Source organism: Narcine bancroftii, chromosome 6 (assembly GCF_036971445.1).
Source record: "Narcine bancroftii isolate sNarBan1 chromosome 6, sNarBan1.hap1, whole genome shotgun sequence".
NCBI lineage: Eukaryota > Metazoa > Chordata > Chondrichthyes > Torpediniformes > Narcinidae > Narcine > Narcine bancroftii.
In genome coordinates this window covers 226,846,244-226,869,390 of record NC_091474.1, presented here as the reverse complement: position 1 = coordinate 226,869,390, position 23,147 = coordinate 226,846,244, and the positions used below count along the sequence as shown (strand labels likewise).

At 41.5% G+C, this 23,147-nt stretch overlaps 2 long non-coding RNA genes across 2 annotated transcripts in view; one reads left to right on the top strand and one right to left on the bottom strand.

Annotated features, from left to right (window-relative positions):
- Nucleotides 1-16,994, bottom strand: part of LOC138737098 (uncharacterized) — a 169,111-nt gene extending 152,117 nt beyond the window's left edge. Inside the window, exon 1 of the long non-coding RNA XR_011340767.1 lies at nucleotides 16,914-16,994. This is a non-coding gene — a long non-coding RNA (uncharacterized lncRNA). The remainder of the gene's footprint in view (nucleotides 1-16,913) is intronic.
- Nucleotides 16,511-23,147, top strand: part of LOC138737097 (uncharacterized) — a 77,529-nt gene continuing 70,892 nt past the window's right edge. The window contains exon 1 of the long non-coding RNA XR_011340766.1: nucleotides 16,511-16,609. This is a non-coding gene — a long non-coding RNA (uncharacterized lncRNA). The remainder of the gene's footprint in view (nucleotides 16,610-23,147) is intronic.

The following is a 23,147-nucleotide window of genomic DNA, read 5'->3' as shown; positions in this document are numbered from 1 at the left end:
AAATTATCTTGTACAATTCAGGGATTATCCAAGATTATGACTTAACTTGGTACTAGGTTTGTAAAATGAAACACAAACCATATTTCCATGGGTTTTGAATATGTTAGACCTTATTAAAATGCAGTTGGAGCTGCTTGTCTGTATGGGGCACAACCCTCCAATTTGTTAGAGTGGGTACATAACAGACATTGCAGCACAAGAGCCCCTGCAAGAGAACTTGAAACATATTCAACCTTTAGTTCTGCCTTAAGTAAAATGCCTTGTGCCACAGCTCACAGGAGCTGGCCTTATTTAAAACAGTCTGTAAAACAGGCACCAAAAAAAAGTTAAAAGATGTTCTTATGAAGATTGCACACACAATAATTTAAGTACAGGCTAGTTTCTATTATATTCCACTTAAAAGTTCTGCTGCATGAATCCTGGAGCTTGTGGAGTCATTATTGAATCAAGAAATATTGGTGCCATGCCAATCTCATTCTAACATGCCAATTTCTCCAGTCCTTAAGTCAAGATGTACTGAATAGCATCTGGTACAAGATCTGTGAGTTCTTAATGATATTATTCTTATGCACCCAATTGTTCTGAACTATGCCACCAATTTAAATAATATTCCACCTATTGCAGTACTCACACAGCACCATAGACCAGTTCGCAGGTTTATTTTTCCATTAAGTTGAATCCAGTTGCGCAGGGTTTACCTCCATGATTATTTACAATGTAACTTCCGCACTACCGGATTTAAATATAAACCTGATGAATGGGGGAAAGTTATCATGAATTAAATAACAGCGGCAATACAGAGAAATTGTGCTGAGGCATTAATTTCACTCCAGAGGAAAATGCACCAGAGAAATGAATGATTAAACTTATAGGAATCCCCAGAGGTATCTTTATTCTCCAGAGGTGGGTGATCTTTCAACTCACGGACCTTGACTGCTGAATGTGTAGAAGAAATGTACTAAATGTATTGATAGGACTCCATACCTCTAACTGCAAGACAAGAGCCTGAAGCCTCAATTTCAAGTGCCACAGTGCACTTAAAGGGACATGCACACTCCCCCTTCAACTGGCTGATCCAGCCACTTTACACATCAGATCCTTTCTTTATCTCACATACACTTAAAGTTAAGATGTATAGAACTCACCCTATTTGCGCAAACATTTCTCCCTGCAAATGTTATAACATCACTCAACTCTCAGGTACTCCCTGTGCAAAATCACATTTGAATACAATTTATTTCATAAATTGGAATTAACTGGTAGTTAAATTCGCTCATTCTACAGTATTGATAAACGATCCTTTATGACATTTAAATTTTAGCATGAATTTTAATCAATATTGGTCAGTGACTGAAGTGGGAAGTCGTGATTTATGAAATTATCTCTGGTCTCTACTCTCCCACTCCCTGCACTTCTCCCAACATTCAGGAGCTGGCACACAGTCCCTGCCTTTTTTCATGTTACTCATCTACTATTCCTTTAACTGCTTGCATTAAAATTTTAGCCTTTGCTTTCTGCTTATCCTCAGATGTCTGGACAAATGCTTTTTTGTGCTATCTGTAGAAGCTGGGTTATTCCCTGCTCATGCCAATTTTCTGTCTTTTATAATTTTCTTCTAATGTCTGGGGCTGAGTTGGTAACAAAACCAGTTAGTACCAATTGTTCCCCTGCTGGGGATTCTATGTCGAGACCCCCATATTGTATATTTGGTCCCAAAAATTGGTCTAACTGTTCGGCACATCCCTGGGGATCTTCTATCAGGGAGGTCAGTTCTTTCTTAAAGTTACGCACTTCAGTACTGGTCAGGGGCACATTTACGAAACCGAGACCCTCTCCCATGGGAACTTCCCGCAGTGGTCTCATCCAATTGGTTTCTAGCTTATTAGGTCTGGGTTCCTGCTCCCTGGGAAATGAATCAAAGGGTTCTGCCCTTTCTTCCTGAAGAGTCTCACGCTGTTCTGAATTAAAGTTACCCCTCTCTCCTGCCAACAGAGGTGGTAATCGAGTGCTTTGTGAGCAAGTCATCATACCACTCCTGCTCTCTTCTCTCTTCTCTAGTGGTGGGGGAGGTGGGGAAGGTGCAGAAGGGTAGGTCATAGGAGGGGAAGGAAAGATAGGAGCCGGCATAGGAGGAACATAGGGTGGAGGGAGGGAATGTAACACATCCCAACCCTGTGATTCAGGGACAAAAGGTTCCTCCTCTCTCTTATCCCTGAATTCTTTCTCATTCAAAACCAGCTGTTCAATGGATCCCTTGAGCCAGCAGGCTGCATATTCCCTGCTCTCAACATTGTCTTTCTGGTTTTGATAGAGCCATAGGTTCAAAGCTTTACACATCCATTCATCCTCGGATCCGAATTTTGGCCTGTACACGGAGCTCCCTTTAACCGGGTATTTAACCCATTCAATACAACAATACCTGACCATTGTCAGTTTCTCTTTACCACGGGTCTTTCCTGTGCCCCACTCAGATAACATCAACCCAAGCGGGCTGTACATAGCTATCTGGTGTTCACATCCTGTACCAGGACTCTCCTCCTTGCTACCCATTATTCCCATGCTTATAAACAAGTAAAATACTCTTACCGAGTTCTAGTAGTACTGCTCTAGTGCGCTTCCTTCCGTCGTTTGTTCTCAATGCCTCTTCTCGGATATCACTCGCTTCTTCCACTGACCAGCCACCCGTCGCCCGTGAGTCCAGCTGAATCAGCCGGGGTGCACCTACTCTCGTCGTCGGGGTACTCTGTCAGTGGAGGGAGTGTGATCCCGGACGAGCCCCCATTTGTTAGAAACAGAAGTACCATTAACAATGGCGTGAAGCAAGGCTGTGTTCTCGCACCAACCCTCTTTTCAATCTTCTTCAGCATGATGCTGAACCAAGCCATGAAAGACCCCAACAATGAAGACGCTGTTTACATCCGGTACCGCACGGATGGCAGTCTCTTCAATCTGAGGCGCCTGCAAGCTAACACCAAGAAACAAGAGAAACTTGTCCGTGAACTACTCTTTGCAGATGATGCCGCTTTAGTTGCCCATTCAGAGCCAGCTCTTCAGCGCTTGACGTCCTGCTTTGCAGAAACTGCCAAAATGTTTGGCCTGGAAGTCAGCCTGAAGAAAACTGAGGTCCTCCATCAGCCAGCTCCCCACCATGACTACCAGCCCCCCCACATCTCCATCGGGCACACAAAACTCAAAACGGTCAACCAGTTTACCTATCTCGGCTGCACCATTTCATCAGATGCAAGGATCGACAATGAGATAGACAACAGACTCGCCAAGGCAAATAGCGCCTTTGGAAGACTACACAAAAGAGTCTGGAAAAACAACCAACTGAAAAACCTCACAAAGATAAGCGTATACAGAGCCGTTGTCATACCCACACTCCTGTTCGGCTCCGAATCATGGGTCCTCTACCGGCACCACCTACAGCTCCTAGAACGCTTCCACCAGCGTTGTCTCCGCTCCATCCTCAACATCCATTGGAGCGCTTACACCCCTAACGTCGAAGTACTCGAGATGGCAGAGGTCGACAGCATCGAGTCCACGCTGCTGAAGATCCAGCTGCGCTGGATGGGTCATGTCTCCAGAATGGAGGACCATCGCCTTCCCAAGATCGTGTTATATGGCAAGCTCTCCACTGGCCACCGTGACAGAGGTGCACCAAAGAAAAGGTACAAGGACTGCCTAAAGAAATCTCTTGGTGCCTGCCACATTGACCACCGCCAGTGGGCTGATAACGCCTCAAACCGTGCATCTTGGCGCCTCACAGTTTGGCGGGCAGCAGCCTCCTTTGAAGAAGACCGCAGAGTCCACCTCACTGACAAAAGGCAAAGGAGGAAAAACCCAACACCCAACCCCAACCAACCAATTTTCCCTTGCAACCGCTGCAATCGTGTCTGCCTGTCCCGCATCGGACTGGTCAGCCACAAACGAGCCTGCAGCTGACGTGGACTTTTTACCCCCTCCATAAATCTTCGTCCGCGAAGCCAAGCCAAAGAAAAAAAAAGGTTTAATACTCTGGTGAAAATACATTCTCAACAGATGGCTGAGTTTGGAGCTTTTAAGCTTGAAGTGAGAGATAAATTTAATTCGTGTGAAGAAGATATAGACGAAATACGGGATCAAGTTTTTGATGTGACCAAAATGGTTGAAGACTTACAAACTCAAAATAAAAATTTCGTGAAAAAGATTGATTATTTGGAAAACCAATCCAGACGGAACAATATAAAGATTATTGGTTTGCCGGAAGGTATGGAGGGACCAGACCTAAGAAAATTTTTTACTGAATGGATTCCGCAGGTGCTGGGTCAAGAACATTTCCCGGAAGGTATAATACTGGAACGTGCTCACAGAGCCTTGCGTAGAAGACCTATTTCAGGTCAAAGTCCAAGACCTGTTTTGGTTTGTTGCTTGAATTATTACGACAGAGAAATAATTTTACGAGTGGCTATTAGAAATGCACAACAGAGAAAATCACCCTTGATGATTCAAAATAATCGAGTTTTCTTCTTCAATGCGGATTTGAGTCAAGAAATTATGTTCCAACGATGGGAATTCAATCCTGCTAAAGAGTTGTTGTGGAAGAAAGGTTACAAGGCAAACTTTAGATATCCAGCTGTTTTGAAGGTTTTCCAAGATGGTTGCCAACCAAAGTTCTTTGATTCTCCAAAGGAAGCTATAGCATTTGCTCAAGAGCTGCCAATTACTCAGTTTCAACAGAGACATAGTCTGCCGCCATCGCTAAGGAGACAAGAGATGGAAGAAAAGAGCCGTGCTCCAAGAAGGAATGGTTGTAATGGTGACTTGGCAGTTGGAGCTGATTAAAAGAAGAGTTGTCTTTTATTTTTCTAATGTTTTTTTAAAAAAAAGGGATATTAAATAATGATGATGTTAGTTTAAGATGAAGTGAGAGTTGGGGGAGAGAACTGGATAGGCACTATTTCCTGAAAGTCATCTGCTTACGTGCGAGTTATCTCACACCCATTTTTTTTTTGGGAGTTACCGCATTGCGCGGTTTAGACGGGGGGGGGGGGGGGGTATTTTTAACCTCCTACCCGTTTTTTTTCCCTTTTTTTCTGTATTATTAGATTAAAGAGTGAAGGGGTTTTTTTTTGTTTAAATATAAAAAAAAGCATAAGAAAGTATTTGATTGTTTAAAAAACTAAAAATTGATGTGTTTTTTTTGTAAAGTACACACAAGAGTCTGGAAAAACAACCAACTGAAAAACCTCACAAAGATAAGCGTATACAGAGCCGTTGTCATACCCACACTCCTGTTCGGCTCCGAATCATGGGTCCTCTACCGGCACCACCTATGGCTCCTAGAACGCTTCCACCAGCGTTGTCTCCGCTCCATCCTCAACATCCATTGGAGCGCTCACACCCCTAACGTCGAGGTACTCGAGATGGCAGAGGTCGACAGCATCGAGTCCACGCTGCTGAAGATCCAGCTGCGCTGGATGGGTCACGTCTCCAGAATGGAGGACCATCGCCTTCCCAAGATCGTATTATATGGCGAGCTCTCCACTGGCCACCGTGACAGAGGTGCACCAAAGAAAAGGTACAAGGACTGCCTAAAGAAATCTCTTGGTGCCTGCCACATTGACCACCGCCAGTGGGCTGATAACGCCTCAAACCGTGCATCTTGGCGCCTCACAGTTTGGCGGGCAGCAGCCTCCTTTGAAGAAGACCGCAGAGCCCACCTCACTGACAAAAGGCAAAGGAGGAAAAACCCAACACCCAACCCCAACCAACCAATTTTCCCTTGCAACCGCTGCAATCGTGTCTGCCTGTCCCGCATCGGACTGGTCAGCCACAAACGAGCCTGCAGCTGACGTGGACTTTTTACCCCCTCCATAAATCTTCGTCCGCGAAGCCAAGCCAAAGAAGAAAGAAATTCAATAGATAAAGAATATCTGAAATTTAAATGTGAATGGGATGGATAAGTTATTTTTATATTTTTTCTTTAACTTTAAGGTGAAAGGAGTGGTAATTCTGGTGTATATTATTTTGCTGTTTTAGTTATAGAATGAAGGGAATAATGGTGAAAGTTATAAATTGAATTGTACACTTCTTAATGAGGCTTGAATTTTGTTTGTGGTTTATGCTCCATTTGTTGAAGATATAGATTTCATTGTAGATGTGTTTTTATTATTTGGATATCTGAATTTTAATGTAATGATTGGGGATATTTAAATGTGGCATTGGAGCTTTTATTGGATAACTATTCAAGAGTAAAAGGGAAAAATGGTGGAAGAGTACTAAAATTGAATTGTACAATGCTTAATGAGGGTTGAATTTTGTTTTAAGATGGTGGTTTATGTGACTAATATGATGATAGATGTGAAGTTAGTTGATATAGTTGGTGAAGGTTTATCTCTATGGAGAAAGTTTTTTTTTCATCTTTTTTTTCCATGCTACAATTCTTTTTTTAAAAGAATTGATTATTGTTTAAGAATTTTTGATAATGTTACTAACTTCACTAATTTTTTTATATTAAGTTTAAGTTAAATATATGTTTCATCTTAACTCCGTTTGTTAAATATATGCATTTAAGTTTGATTTAAATATGTTTTTTAAGTCTGATATCTTAGTATTAATGACTTTTCTTTTTGTTAGTATTTTAATCGGTTATGTTTTTGTTTTTTTTTGTAAGTGGTTTTTTCCTCACATATATTATTAACTTTATTAATTCTTCACTCTTTATTTTGGGGGGAAGGGGGGGTTGGACTAATTTGAGTTGGATTATTAATGTGTAATAATTATTGAGAAGGGTATAGTTTATTTAGATTACTGATACTGTATTGTAATTTTATTATTTTATTCTTAATTTTTTTAAATGTAATCCTATATGTTATTCATGTTATAAAATCTTAAATAAAGTTTAAAAAAAAGACAGAGAGAGGAAGATATGTAACGAGAACAAAAATGACCAAAAACTATATGTATGTGTGTATGTAGGTATATAGCGCTTGACGTCCTGTTTTGCGGAAACTGCCAAAATGTTTGGCCTGGAAGTCAGCCTGAAGAAAACTGAGGTCCTCCATCAGCCAGCTCCCCACCATGACTACCAGCCCCCCCACATCTCCATCGGGCACACAAAACTCAAAACGGTCAACCTGTTTACCTATCTCGGCTGCACCATTTCATCAGATGCAAGGATCGACAACGAGATAGACAACAGACTCGCCAAGGCAAATAGTGCCTTTGGAAGACTACACAAAAGAGTCTGGAAAAACAACCAACTGAAAAACCTCACAAAGATAAGCGTATACAGAGCCGTTGTCATACCTACACTCCTGTTCGGCTCTGAATCATGGGTCCTCTACCGGCATCACCTATGGCTCCTAGAACGCTTCCACCAACGTTGTCTCCGCTCCATCCTCAACATTCATTGGAGCGTTTTCATCCCTAACGTCGAAGTACTCGAGATGGCAGAGGTCGACAGCATCGAGTCCACGCTGCTGAAGATCCAGCTGCGCTGGGTGGGTCACGTCTCCAGAATGGAGGAGCATCGCCTTCCCAAGATCGTGTTATATGGCGAGCACTCCACTGGCCACCGTGACAGAGGTGCACCAAAGAAAAGGTACAAGGACTGCCTAAAGAAATCTCTTGGTGCCTGCCACATTGACCACCGCCAGTGGGCTGATATCGCCTCAACCCGTGCATCTTGGTGCCTCACAGTTTGGCAGGCAGCAACCTCCTTTAAAGAAGACCGCAGAGCCCACCTCACTGACAAAAGGCAAAGGAGGAAAAACCCAACACCCAACCCCAACCAACCAATTTTCCCCTGCAACCGCTGCAACCGTGTATGCCTGTCCCGCATTGGACTTGTCAGCCACAAACAAGCCTGCAGCTGACGTGGACATTTACCCCCTCCATAAATCTTCGTCCGCGAAGCCAAGCCAAATAATATATATATATATATATAGAATATAGGCAAGAACTAAGAAGGGAAAGAAAGGGAAGAAAGGAAGTATGGGGGGAATTAAGAGAGTGACCTTTGTTGTATATGAAAATTAAAATCTTTTCTGGGGGGGCTGGGTGGGGAAGAGTTACGGTCACTGTAAAATCAGTTGACACTTGCGAGTGAATTCGCAAATCCAAATGGAGAGGGGAAATGTGGTTGCCCGACAAGGGATAAAGGGCAACTCAGGAAGGGGAGGGGATAGTGGGGTTAAAGAAATTTTAGATAGGAGAATAAGGGTAATGTTTTATGTTTTAGAAATGTTGTCTTATAAAGTGTTCAAAAAAAGAAAGCAGAAATGGATAAGTAGGAAAGGTGATGATGAGGAAACGGAAAGGAAAGATAAACAAAGTATGAAATGGCTATGTTGAACTATATGACTTTAAATATTAATGGAATACATAACCAAATCAAAAGGAAGAAACTGCTAAATTTACTGAAAAAAGAAAAATTTGATATAGCATTCGTACAAGAAACACACTTAACTGAAGTGGAGCACAAGAAATTAAAGAGAGATTGGATAGGACATGTAACAGCAGCATCATATAATTCAAAAGCTAGAGGAGTAGCTATATTAATCAGTAAAAATGTACCAATCAAAATAGAAGAGGAAATAATAGATCCAGCAGGGAGATATGTAATGATAAAATGTCAGATATATTCAGAGTTGTGGAATTTTTTTTTTCTCTTTTTCTTTGGCTTGGCTTCGCGGACGAAGATTTATGGAGGGGGTAAAAAGTCCACGTCAGCTGCAGGCTCGTTTGTGGCTGACCAGTCCGATGCGGGACAGGCAGACACGATTGCAGCGGTTGCAAGGGAAAATTGGTTGGTTGGGGTTGGGTGTTGGGTTTTTCCTCCTTTGCCTTTTGTCAGTGAGGTGGGCTCTGCGGTCTTCTTCAAAGGAGGCTGCTGCCCGCCAAACTGTGAGGCGCCAAGATGCACGGTTTGAGGCGTTATCAGCCCACTGGCGGTGGTCAATGTGGCAGGCACCAAGAGATTTCTTTAGGCAGTCCTTGTACCTTTTCTTTGGTGCACCTCTGTCACGGTGGCCAGTGGAGAGCTCGCCATATAATACGATCTTGGGAAGGCGATGGTCCTCCATTCTGGAGACGTGACCCATCCAGCGCAGCTGGATCTTCAGCAGCGTGGACTCGATGCTGTCGACCTCTGCCATCTCGAGTACCTCGACGTTAGGGGTGTGAGCGCTCCAATGGATGTTGAGGATGGAGCGGAGACAACGCTGGTGGAAGCGTTCTAGGAGCCGTAGGTGGTGCCGGTAGAGGACCCATGATTCGGAGCCGAACAGGAGTGTGGGTATGACAACGGCTCTGTATACGCTTATCTTTGTGAGGTTTTTCAGTTGGTTGTTTTTCCAGACTCTTTTGTGTAGTCTTCCAAAGGCGCTATTTGCCTTGGCGAGTCTGTTGTCTATCTCATTGTCGATCCTTGCATCTGATGAAATGGTGCAGCCGAGATAGGTAAACTGGTTGACCGTTTTGAGTTTTGTGTGCCCGATGGAGATGTGGGGGGGCTGGTAGTCATGGTGGGGAGCTGGCTGATGGAGGACCTCAGTTTTCTTCAGGCTGACTTCCAGGCCAAACATTTTGGCAGTTTCCGCAAAGCAGGACGTCAAGCGCTGAAGAGCTGGCTCTGAATGGGCAACTAAAGCGGCATCATCTGCAAAGAGTAGTTCACGGCTTTCGCGCAAACAGAGGAACCACTGACATGGTCTTTGCCCTCAGACAGCTCCAAGAAAAGTGCAGAGAACAAAACAAAGGACTCTACATCACCTTTGTTGACCTCACCAAAGCCTTCGACACCATGAGCAGGAAAGGGCTTTGGCAAATACTAGAGCGCATCGGATGTCCCCCAAGTTCCTCAACATGATTATCCAACTGCACGAAAACCAACAAGGTCGGGTCAGATACAGCAATGAGCTCTCTGAACCCTTCTCCATTAACAATGGCGTGAAGCAAGGCTGTGTTCTCGCACCAACCCTCTTTTCAATCTTCTTCAGCATGATGCTGAACCAAGCCATGAAAGACCCCAACAATGAAGACGCTGTTTACATCCGGTACCGCACGGATGGCAGTCTCTTCAATCTGAGGCGCCTGCAAGCTCACACCAAGACACAAGAGAAACTTGTCCGTGAACTACTCTTTGTGGAATTTACTCAATGTATATTCACCTAACGAAGAAGATGAAAAATTTATGTAGGATATTTTTTTGAAGATAGCAGACACGCAATGGAACATACTAATAGGAGGGGATTTCAACCTTAATTTGGATTCAAACATGGATAAAACTGGGAAAAAAATTAACAGAAAGAACAAAGTAACTAAATTTATAATTAAATCGATGCAGGAAATGCAACTTTTGGATATATGGAGGAAACAACTCCCAAAGGAAAAGGAATATTCATATTATTCGGGTAGACATAAAACATACTCAAGAACAGACCTATTCCTGTTATCAGCTCGCATGCAAGACAGAGTTAGGAAAACAGAATATAAAGCTAGAATATTATCGGACCACTCACCCCTGATATTGACAATAGAGTTAGAGGACATCCCTCCAAGAATGTATAGATGGAGATTAAACTCCATGCTACTTAAAAGGCAGGATTTTAGAGAATTCATTGAAAGACAAATTAAAATGTACGTTGAAATAAATACGGAATCAGTGAAAGATAAGTTTATACTATGGGACGCAATGAAAGCATGCATCAGAGGGCAAATAATAAGTTATGTAACCAAGATGAAGAAGGACTACAATCAGGAAACAGAGCAGTTGGAAAGGGAAATAGTAAATATAGAAAAAGAATTAGCAATAAAGGAAGATACAACTAAAAGAAGAGAATTGGCAGATAAAAAAATAAAATATGAAACACTACAAACATATAAGGTGGAGAAGAACATATTGAAGACAAAACAGAAATATTATGAACTAGGAGAAAAAAAACGCACAAAATTCTAGCGTGGCAGCTTAAGACAGAACAAACTAAGAGAATGGTATTGGCATCAAGGAAAAAAGACAAACAAATCACATATAATCCAACGAAGATAAATGAAAACTTCAGAGAATTCTACGAACAATTATACTAAACTGAAAACAAAGGGAAAGAAGACCAAATAGATGAATTTTTAATTAAAATTGAACTACCGAAATTACAAACAGAAGAACAAAATAAATTAACAGAAGCATTTGAAATAGTAGAAATACAAGAGATAATAAAAAAACTACCGAATAATAAAACACCAGGAGAGGATGGATTCCCAATAGAATTCTATAAAACATTTAAAGATTTATTAATTCCTCCCCTCCTGGAAGTAATCAAGCAGATTGATAAAACATAAAGCTTACCAGATTCATGCAAAACAACAATAATTACAGTAATACCCAAGACAGGGAAAGATCCACTCGCACCAGCGTCATATAGACCAATATCTTTACTTAACACAGATTACAAGATAATAGCTAAACTATTAGCAAACAGATTAGCCGACTATGTACCAAAAATAGTAAATCTAGACCAAACTGGATTTATTAAAAAAAGACGAACAACAGACAATATTTGTAAATTTATTAACTTAATTCATGCAGTAGAAGGAAATAAAGCTCCAACAGTAGCGGTTGCTTTAGACGCAGAGAAGGCCTTTGACAGAGTAGAATGGAATTATTTATTCAAAGTACTACAAAAATTCAGCTTACCAGAGAAATATATTAATTGGATTAAAGCATTATATAAGGGGCAATTGGCGAAAGTGACAGTAAATGGATATATATCAAAACAATTTAACTTAAGCAGATCAACAAGGCAGGGATGCCCACTATCGCCCTTATTGTTCACGTTAACCATAGAACCACTGGCAGAATTGATAAGAACAGAAAATAAAATAAAAGGAATAAAAATAAAAGACAAGGAATATAAAATCAGTTTATTTGCAAATGACATTATAGTATACTTAACAGAACCAGAAATATCAATAAAAGAATTACATAAGAAATTGAAGGAATATGGAGAAGTGTCGGGGTATAAGATTAATGCAAATAAAGGTGAAGCAATGCCAATGTATAATGCGGATTTCTCAAAATTTAAGAAAGAATCACCATTCAGATGGCAAACGCAAGCCATGCGATACCTAGGTATATAAATAAATAAAAACCTCAGCCATCTATGTAAACTCAATTATTATCCACTAATGAAAAAAATTACAAGACGACTTAGAACATTGGAAAGACTTACCACTAACACTAATAGGAAGGATAAACTGTATTAAAATGAACATTTTCCCAAGGATACAATACCTATTTCAGACATTGCCAATACACTTGACAGAGAAATTCTTTAAGGAGTTAAAGAAAATAATAAGGAAATTTTTATGGAAAGGGGGGAAACCGAGGATAGCACTAGATAAATTAACAGAATGGTATAAACAAGGAGGCTTACAACTGCCAAACTTTAAAATTATAGAGCCGCACAATTAAGATACCTATCAGACTTTTATCAAACAAGGGAAAAGTCAGATTAGAACAAGATAAAATAGGGGAGAAGATACCTGAACATATTATATAAATGGGATGAAAAATTGGTACAACGTAGGAATTCTCCAGTATTACATCATCTGCTCAATATTTGGAAGAAGATTCATGTAGAAAGGAATAAAACAAATTACCAACTTCCAAAACTAATACTGACGCAAAATCAGCTAATCCCTTTTACAATAGATAACCTTTCCTTTAGAGAATGGGAGAAAAAAGGGATCAAAAGAATAGAAAATTGCTTTTCGGGAAATAAATTATTATTCTTTGAACAAATGAAGGATAAATATAATATAACTCACGATACAGTGTTGGCATACTACCAACTGAAATCCTACTTGAAGGACAAATTGGGAAGCAGTCTGAGTTCACCAGAGGGAAGTAATTTTGAATATGTGATTACAGACACAATAATAATCAAAAAATTTGTAACAAAAATGTATATTAAACTACAAGAAAAGGAGAATGAGGAAACAAATGGTAAAACTAAACAAAAATGGGAACAAGATCTAAACAAAGATAAAGAAGGAAACATGGGGGAAGTTATGCTCAGGAACTATGAGAAATACAATAAATACGAGGTTACGTATGATACAATATAACTGGATACACAGGCTATATATTACACCTCAAAAGTTAAATAAATGGGACCCAACAGTATCTGACAGATGTTTTCGCTGTAAAAAGGAAATGGGAACAACAATTCATGCAATTTGGACATGTGAGAAAGTGGAAAAAGTTTGGGAAGATCTAAACCAGATATTAAATAAAATCACAAAAAGCAATATACCAAAAAACCCAGAGATCTTCCTCCTAAGTAACATAAAAAACAAAGAATTTGGACTTGATTTGGATGGTGTACAAAAAAGATTTGTAAGGATAGCCCTAGCTGTAGCAAAAAAATGTATTATGTCAGCCTGGAAATTAGAAGATAACTTGAGAATACAACAATGGTATATAGAAATGAATAAATGTATTCCATTAAAAAAAACATATAATTTAAGAAATAACATTACAATATTTGAACAAATATGGGAACCATACATGAAACACAATAGAGAAAACCTACCGGGGACATCTACCACCTAAAATGACAGAAGGAGAAGAGAATGAAAAGAACTGACTCAGTGGAATTTCTTGTTTATTTTTATTGAGTGACAACATTGTTTGACTGGTTTAATGCATCTTATTTTCTGAACTTTAAATAAATGGGAGGGGAGGTAGGGAGGGAGGGAGGGGAGGAGGGAAGGGGGGGGAGAAAACGACACTGTATATATTCAAGAAGGAAAATGTATGTATCTTGAACAATAGTGTGAAAAATAAAAAATTTAAAAAAATGTACAACATCCACTGCATCTCCCTTATCCAGCCTGCTTGTTACTTTTTCAAAGAATTCCAATAGGTTTGTCAACCAAGATTTTCTCTTAAGGAAACCATGTTGGCTTTGGCCAAGCTTGTTATGTGTCTCCAAGTACTCCCTAACCTTATTCTTGACAATTGATTCCAACATCTTCCCAACCATTGACAGCAGGCTAACTGGTCTATAATTTCCTTTCTGCCACCTCCCTCCCTTCTTGAGTAGGGGGTGACATTTGCAGTTTTACAGTCCTTCGGGATCATACCAAAATCTATTGGTTCCTGAAGGATCATTGCCAATGCCTCCACAATCTCTACCGCTGCTTCTTTCAGAAACTGAAGGTGCAATCCATCTGGTCCACCTTTTGATCATTCAGCTTTCTGAGCACTTTCTCCCTTGAAGAAGTAACTGCACTCACTTCCCTTCTGATATGCTTCAACATCTGGTGCATTTAAGAAAGGATGTTAGAGAAGGTTCAGAAGGATGATTCTGGGAATGAAAGGATTATCACATGAGGAAAGTTTTATGGCTCCTGGCCTGTACTTGTTGAAATTTAGGAGAATGAGAAAGGGGTCACATTTAAACATTTCAAATGTTGAAAGGCATGGACAGAGAAAGGTTGTTGCCCAGGTGGGAGAGTCCAGGACATGAACTTTGATAGAAGTTCATGATTCAAGATTGAAGGGCTATCACTTAAAACAAAGATGAGCAGGAATTTCATTTGTCAAGAGGATGGTGAAACTGTGGAATTTGTTGCCACAGGTGGTTGTGGAGGCCAAGTCATTGGGTCTATTTAAGGAAAAGATGGACAGGTTCTTGATTAGCCAGGACATCAAAGGTTATGGGGAGAAGGCCAGGAAATGTGGCAGAGTGGGGAAAATTGATTTTCTCAAAATGAAATAGCCTATTTTTGCTCCTTTTCAAAACATTTTTTTACAATGCGTTAGAAGCCAATTCTGGCCATTTAAACCTATGCCACCCAATTACACCCAAATTAACCTACAACCCTGAACATTTTGGAGAGTGGGAGGAAACCCATGCAGATACAGAGAGATCATCCTTAAAGCCAGCGCCATATTCAAACCTGGGTTGCATTGTGTTAACTTCCTATGTCTTATGGTCACTCCCTGTCCCTCTCCCTATAACCTCTGATGCCCTGGTTAATCAAGAACCTATCAAAATTTGCGTTAAGTACACAAATGACTTGCCCTCTACAACTGCCTGTGGCAACAAATCCCACAGATTCACCACCCCCTGATTAAAAACATTTCTCTGCTTCTCTGTTCTAGTGCCCTCTCGTCTTAGATGCTCTCATCTGAGAAACCACTTTTCTACATCTACTTTGTCTATGCCTTTCAACATTCAAATTGTTTAAATGAGACATCTCCACCTTCCACCACCTTTATCCCCCTCCCCACCTGATTCTCCTAATGAATAAGGCCAAGAGCAGTCAAACCTACAACCCTTTAATTCCCAGAATTATCCTTGTGAACGTCCTCAGAACCAAGTCAAGTCAAATCACCTTTATTTATCATTCATGCCATGCTTGCACAGTAAAGATGAGACAGCAGCTCTCGAACATCAGCACATTCTTTCTTAAATGAATTAAGAAGTGCATTATGGTGGTGTATAACAATAAAATAATTATCATGATCATTTGTGGTTTCGATTCTGATCATTAACGTTAATCACGAAACCAACACCAAAATCATCAGTTGCCAATACAGCACCAGTCTTGAGATTGAGAAAGAGAAACAGGTTTGCAGATGGAGATGCAGAGATTACATTGGGGAAGATAAAGTCAGGTGGAGGTGAAGGCTTGTAGAGAAATGAAAAGAAAGAAGGTACAAGGAGAGGCAAAGAATTTCAGTGGATGAGAGATGGCAGGTTAGATGAGCACAGGGCTGCAGTGCTGCCGGAGCACCGTTCTGACATCTCAGGGGGGTGGGGGGGGGGGGGGGGGGGGGGGGGGGGAAGCTCTGGGCACCTCCTTGTCGCCGGTTCTTTGGGGGTGAGCTCTAGCACCTACAAATTTAGCACTGCACCCCTGGATGAGCAGAATGAGAGACTGTGCCCCTTCCGCCTGCCTTTCTTAGACTCTCTGGCAGTGGGAAACAACCTTTCTTCATGCACTCGGTCTGAAATTGTTAAAATGAGACCCCGCACCCCTACCCCTCATTCTCCTGAATTCCAAGAGTGGTCAAACATTCCTCATCTGATAACCCTTTATTGGTAACTTCCTCTGAACCTTCTCAATCGTCAGCGCATCCTTTCCTCAATGGTAAGAATGCGTTCATTGTACGGCTGGACGATCATCCGTGGTCGCGATGCCCGAGTCCCTTGGCCAACTCCAAAGCCCCCCCCCCCCCCCTCAGTTTGGGGATTGAGAAGGAGCTTACATTAGGGAAGAGTCCTGCGGAGTTTGCAGTGAGACACAGGAGGCGCAGAAATAATAGAGGGAACCAGGATCGGCACGGAAGGATTGGATGGGCAGAAGGGCAGAGGGTTGCGGCGGCGGGGCAAGGTCGAACGTTGTGGACGCAATGCCGGTGGCCGGGGGATGCGGCGTTGGGGTGGGGGCGGGGGCCGCGCGCGCCGGCTCCTTCTTTCTTCCCCGCTCCGGTGCGTCATCAGTCGGCCGGCGGGCGGGCGGGCGAGAGGGAGGGAGGGAGCGGACAGCGAGCGGCATCGCGATGGCGGCAGAGGCAGATGTTCGCAAATCGGCCGAGTTCTATCACAATGAGGTAAGGAGAGAGAGACAGAAAGAAAATCACCTTCCCTCATTCGAACTTCGGCCACCCGCGGCGGGAGGCTCCAGCATCTCTTGTCCCCCCCCCTCCTCCCTCCCCTCCCTCGCAGCCAGGTCTCGTCGGCTCCGACCCGCGATGTCGACCTCTGCAGTCGGCGGGCTGGGGTTGGAGTCGTGGCCGCCGCCGCCCTCTCTTCCCACCCTTCCCCGCCCCACCCGGGGATGCTCATCTCCATCCTTCACGGCCATGCGCCTCAGGTGCAATCGCCCGAGCATCTCCGATAAGATTCCCCACTCACTCATTCAGTCGGCTCCGTGGGGGCTTCTCAAGGAGTCGGCTCTTCGAATGGAGCCGGCGTCGCCCGACGGCCGCTTTTAACGGTCCTCGGGGCTGCCTCTGTATGGGTGCTGCCTGGAGCCAAACCAGGCGGCGGCGGCGGCTCGCGTTGCGGCCAGAGTTGGTCTGGACCTCCCTGGGTGTGCGCGTGCCGGCGGCAGGAAGCCTCCGGAAGTGGGCTGGGGCTGTCAAAACAATTATTATTACCTCTGGGTATTTGTCGCGCTTAACATTAAAAAGCCAACAATTCCGGGGTTCTGTCTCAGGGCTCGCATCGTTTAACTACTCTCCTTCGATAAAGTGACCTTGTGGGTCGTCTCCTCGCCATAAATAATCTGTTTTTACTGACCCCATCGACAGTAGCTCAATGAGGAGACATGTTGATAACCTCTGGAATTTGAGTCGACTCCTTGGTTTATTTCAAAATGCACGTCCACAGGGTTTATCATGACGGAAAGGCTGGTGCGTGTAATACTGATTTAAATTCTCTCTCAACAGGAATATGTTGTAAGAATTTGACATCATGCAATTGAAATAAAACCGTACATATTAAATGGTGGTAAGATGTGGGTTCATGCTCTCTTCCCCCCCCCCCCCACCCCACATTATTGGCTTCAACCTCACATTATTGGGCTTCAACCTCTCAGTAGATGAATGAGCACGTGAATTATGTAATAGTACTTTGATGGAGATGGATGAAGGTGGAGATTTTGTCAAGTGGGTCAGGAGATTTCACTGATTTCAGGACTGTTTGACTGCTTTTCTCCACTTCCAGCATCAGTGCAATCTGCCCTTCCTTCCCATTCTGCTCCCCTTCTCAGTTTCACGTCCTCCAGTGAGGAGATTTGGAGAATAATGCCCGTCTCCACTAGATGAGTGGAAAAGCAACTTCAGACAGGATGCTCTTTCATTTGTGCTGTGGAGACCAGAATGAGCCCCGTTCTCAAAAGATTTTTCTGGACGGAACTGAATCCTAGCAATGCAGACCTTCAAGACGTGTGGGGGAGTTGAATGGACCGAAGTGTATTGGGAATGATCTTGCTGCTGTTGGAAGGAAGAGAATGTCTCACCAAGGCAGCAAACTGGATGAAACCTCTGTACAGGGTATTTCGATGCAGGGAATAGGGTAGAATTGGGAGTTTAGACAGGAAAGGTTAGACAACATTTAGCAAGCAGGTCAATAGTTTTGAAAGTGACCAGGTCAGGTGTGCAGTTGGCTCTGAGATTGGGTAGAGAAGGAATCAGAGGGGATGATGGTGTGATTGGAAGGAAATGCATGGGGGTGGGAATTTAGACTTCAAAGCAGAGAATGGTGTAAATACCCATGGAACCAGGCTGCATCTGAGGTGATGGAAACTGAACATTTCAGGTGGATGAAATGTGGACTGACCATTTCTGCTGAGTTCCTGCAGAAATTCTTTGTTCATTTAAGGTGGATGACCTTTCATCAGAGGTATTGGTGAAAAGATTAATTTAGATTGAGCATTGGTAGGTGTATGTTTTTGGAGATGATGCTTAGAGAAAATGATTGGTGAAATGTAATGAAATTGATCTGGCTGAAGTAGGCAGATAGAATGCAGAGTAATGAATAAAGTGGTTAAAAGACCAACTGCTCGGGTTTGCTTTCAGCTGCACTTGCATATCGACCTAAAGTAACAGCAATCAATATGATAGCTTTATTGAAGGGAGAAGCAGACAAGTGATCCAAGGGCTTCTGGAATCACTGGACGGAGACCTTGGTGATGGCCATGTGCAAATGGGAATTGGTGTGAAGCTCTCAATCATTCAGTGAAGAAATAACAAAATCTTGAAGGAGTGCCATTGAAATGAGAGAGGGAACATAGATCAAAGTTGTGTGATTGGAAAGGGAGTAATGCCACCTTCCTGTGTTGGTGTGAAGAAAGAGGGCCAGATTGAATTGGAGAGAGAAGACTTTGGACAGGAATGTAAAGTGGAATACAGGAAAATGTGGCAAGGTGATCTCATAGATAGTGGCATTGCTAAATGGGATAACCATTTGGAACTGAAGAAATGTGGAGACTCAAAATGGAAAGAATACGTGATTTTATGTACCAGATTAGGGCAAATAGCAGGCACTATCTGAGAGCAAATTGGGTAATTATAATTGTGCAAAGATTGTATGCATGAACTGTATGTTGGAGAAGGGAAATGGATATGTTATGAAGGTTATTGGATCTATTAGGAATATAGGCTGTGCAGAAAGATAGACTGCACCATATCTCTGCCTCTCATAATTTGATATTTAATGTCACCCCTCAGCTTCCAAAGCTCCAGAGAAAACAATCTAAGCTTGTATAAGCTCCTCATAGCTAATATTCTTTTAATACTTAAAATCCAAGGAACATCCTAGTGAACCTTTTCTGTACCTTCTCCAAAGCCTCCACTTCTTTTCTGCAATTCCAGAATTGCACACAATATGCCAATGGGGCTTAACCAAAGTTTTATTTTGCTACAACATGACAAGCCAATTTTTATAGAGTATGAAAATGTTTTAGTGTGTAAGAATGGCCTGATCAATGGAAGCATGTGGTTTACTTTCTTTATAACCCATCAACTTGTGTTGCTACTTTCAAGGTGTTATGGACTTGCACTACAAGATCTCTGTATATTAATGCTCCCAATTGTCCTACCATATTCTATTTTTGCCCTCCAAGTGCCACACCTCGCACTTGTTCAGATTAAACTCCATCTTGCATTTTTGTGCCCAATTTTCCAGTTGATCTATATCCTGCTGTGTCCTTTGATAACCTTCCTCACTGTCCCCAACCTTGTCAATTTATGTGTCAACTGCAGATTTACTAATCAGCTCACCTACTTTTTTCGTCCAATATGCATATATATTTCCCCAATCATGTTGTCATTTTCTAAATGCTTTTTCTGCCATATCCTGAATAATAGATTTTAGCATATTCTGTACAATGGATGTCAAGCTAATTGATCTGTTGTACTCTTTATAATCTTTTTTCACTGTCCCATCAGCCTCTGTTTTGGAGGAATCCCAAATAACTATGATTCTCCAGTTTTAGTAAGATCTTTTGTGAGTTATAACTGGTCATTTTACATTCTTATTTTTAGTACTTTTAACTATAGCCTCACTAATTTATCATACAATTGTTTAATGATCTTCATTGTTTTATTCTTGATCTTGGCCAACGATAACAAAAGGTATCTTGTATCCTTAATAACCTTGAGTAACAATTATATCATATTCAGAAATTTGTACTCTTTCTGTACCTTTACACCTAAAAAGTATTTTACAATTTATTGGTCTCTCTTAATTTTACAGAATCATAGTTTGTTTCTGTAAAGGTTTCCAAGATTTACTAATCCCTCATTGAAGAAATTTCTTCTTGTCCATCCTGAAAGGCTGACATTTGGAACTGCAACCCTGATTAAGGACCCCCCCCCCCCCCCCACCCCCAGCCAGGGTGAACATTATCTTCACAATCGCTCTACTGGCCACATAAGAATTTTGTACATTTCAGTGGTATTACCTCTCTATGAACAATCTTGCCTGCTTCCCCACCATTTCCCCACAGACCTGCAAATTCTTTCAGATATTTATCAAGCTCCTTTTTGAATACTGCAATTGAATCTGCCTCTACTGCAACCTTTGGTAGTGTATTTCAGACCATGATCACTTCTCATGTGCCAGTGGGAACAGTTTATCTCTACTCTGTTCATGTCTTCATTGATTTTTAAATACCTTCAGCAGATTTTCTTGAAATTCCTCTTTTATAAGGAGAAGAATCCCAGCTTCTTCATTTTTTTCCATATAGATAAATCCTTCATCCCTTGAGTCATACTGGTAAATCTCTTTTGCACCCTCTCTAAAGCTTTTGTCTTTTTTGAAGTTTGGATCCCAGGCTTGGATAAAATGCTTTGCTTGTGACTGAATCCAAACTCTCTACCCCATTCCATGTATCCTGTACACAGGTTTCATTCTGTTAATCATCTTGGTAAAAAAAATTTCTTCTACCAGACTTCCGTCTCCTCTTGTAATTTAAGTTTACCAGAACTGGCAATCTCATAATTTTTTTTTCTTCACCCTTTTCCTATAGCTGGGTAAGCAAAAATGTGCAGTCTCCCTATAAGGTGTGGGAGCAGAATTTGGCTATTCAGCTCATTGAGTCTGTTGTGCTATTCAACCATGTCTGATTTACAGTGCCCTCCATAATATTTGGGACAAAGGCAATTTTTTTCCTTTATTTGCCCCTGTGCTGTGTTCTAAATTTGCAATCACTCAATTTGCAAGTGATTAAAGTGCACATTCCTGATTTTATTAAAGGTTATTTGAATACACTTTGGTTTGACCATGTAGAAATTACAGCACTTTTTACACATAGTTTCCTCATTTCAGGGAATGATGATGTTTGGGACATTTGGCTTCATAGGTGTTTCTTTTAATTACTTGGGTATGTTTAATTGCTTTATTGGTTCAGATATAAGAGAGCTAGACATGCATCTAAACTTTTGATCACCTTTGGAGTCTGTAGCTGCCATATTTTATCACGAGGACCAGAGTTGTGCCAATGAAAGTTGAAAAACAGGAAGAAAGCAGTAAAAGACATCGCCCAAACTTTAGGATGACCAAAATCAACAATTTGGAGCATCATTAAGCAAGAGCGTTCTGGTGTGGATGTGTCGATTATTACTGTCCACAGAAGACTTCATGAACAGAAATACAGAAGCTATATGGCAAGATGAAATCACTAGTTAGCCACAGAAAAAGGACGCCAGATTGCAGTTTGCCAAAAAGTATTTAAGAGTCTGTAAAATTCTGGAAAAAGTTCTTGTGGACAGATGAGACCAGGATTAACCTGCATCAGAGTGGAGGCATAAAGGAAATGCCCAACATCCAAAACATACCACCTTATCTGTGAAAGATGGTGATATGGCCTGGGCATGTATGGCTGCCACCGGTACTGGTGCACTTATCTTCATTGATGATGTAATTGCTGATGGCTGGAGCAAAATGAACTCTGAAGTCTATAGAAACATCTTATCTGCTCAAGTTTGAGCAAATGCCTCCAAACTCATTGGACGGCGCTTCATCCTACAGCAAGACAATAATCCCAAGCATACTGCTGAAGCGACAAAAGAATTTTTCGAAGCTAAAAACTGGAAAATTCTTGAATGGCCAAGTCATTCACCTGATCTGAATTCAATTGAGCATGCCTTCCATATGCTGAAGAGAAAACTTAAAGGGACAAGCCCCTGAAATAAGCAGGAGCTGAAGATGGCTGCAGTAGTGACTGGCAGAGCATCACTAGAGAAGAGACTCAGCACCTGGTGATGTCTATGAATCACAGACTTCAAGCAATCTGGAATACGCAACAAAGTACTAAACATGACTAAGATACATACCATTACTAGATCCCAAATATTATAGTACCCTGAAATGAGGGGACTATTTTTTAAAAATGCTGTAATTTCTACATGGTCAAACCAAAATGTACACAAATATGGAATGAGTACTTTAATTACATTGTTTGATTACAAATTTAAAACTTTGGAGTATAGGAGCAAATAAAGGAAAAAGAATGTCATTGTCCCAAACATTATGGAGGGCACTACTTTTCCCTCTCAACCCCATTTTCTTACCTTCACTATGTAACTGTTGAAATCCTTTCTTATCAAGAACCTATCCATCTCTGCTTTAAATATACAGTGGAACCCTGATTTAACATGCCCTGATATGACAAATCTGAATATAATGCGATGAGCCATTGGACTATTTTTTTTCTCTGGAATTGAATTCTCTTCAAAATGGAGCACACCATTAGAAAATAAAAAGCTTTTACTGTGAAAGATGAGCTGTATGCACGACACAATCAAGAATAAAAGTCAAACCCAAATTGCATGAGACCTCAGCATACCTGAATCAACACTTCATGGCTTGAAATCTCAGGAAGATAAGTTGTGTGTGTAGCTTTGGAAAGTCGAGGAAGAAGTGGGGCTAAAGGTCAAATGCATCAAGACAGCCAAAGATGTCAGCTTTGATGATTCCCTGTATGAGTGGTTCATTCAAGTGCAGTGAGAAGGCCTTCCAATTTCTGGGCCTATTCTCAAAGCTCAAGCTGAGAAGTTTGACAAGCTGATCAACAGAGAGACCTCACAGTTGAAAGCTAGCAATGGATGGCTGACTGCTTTAAATGCTGTCATGGGATTTCTC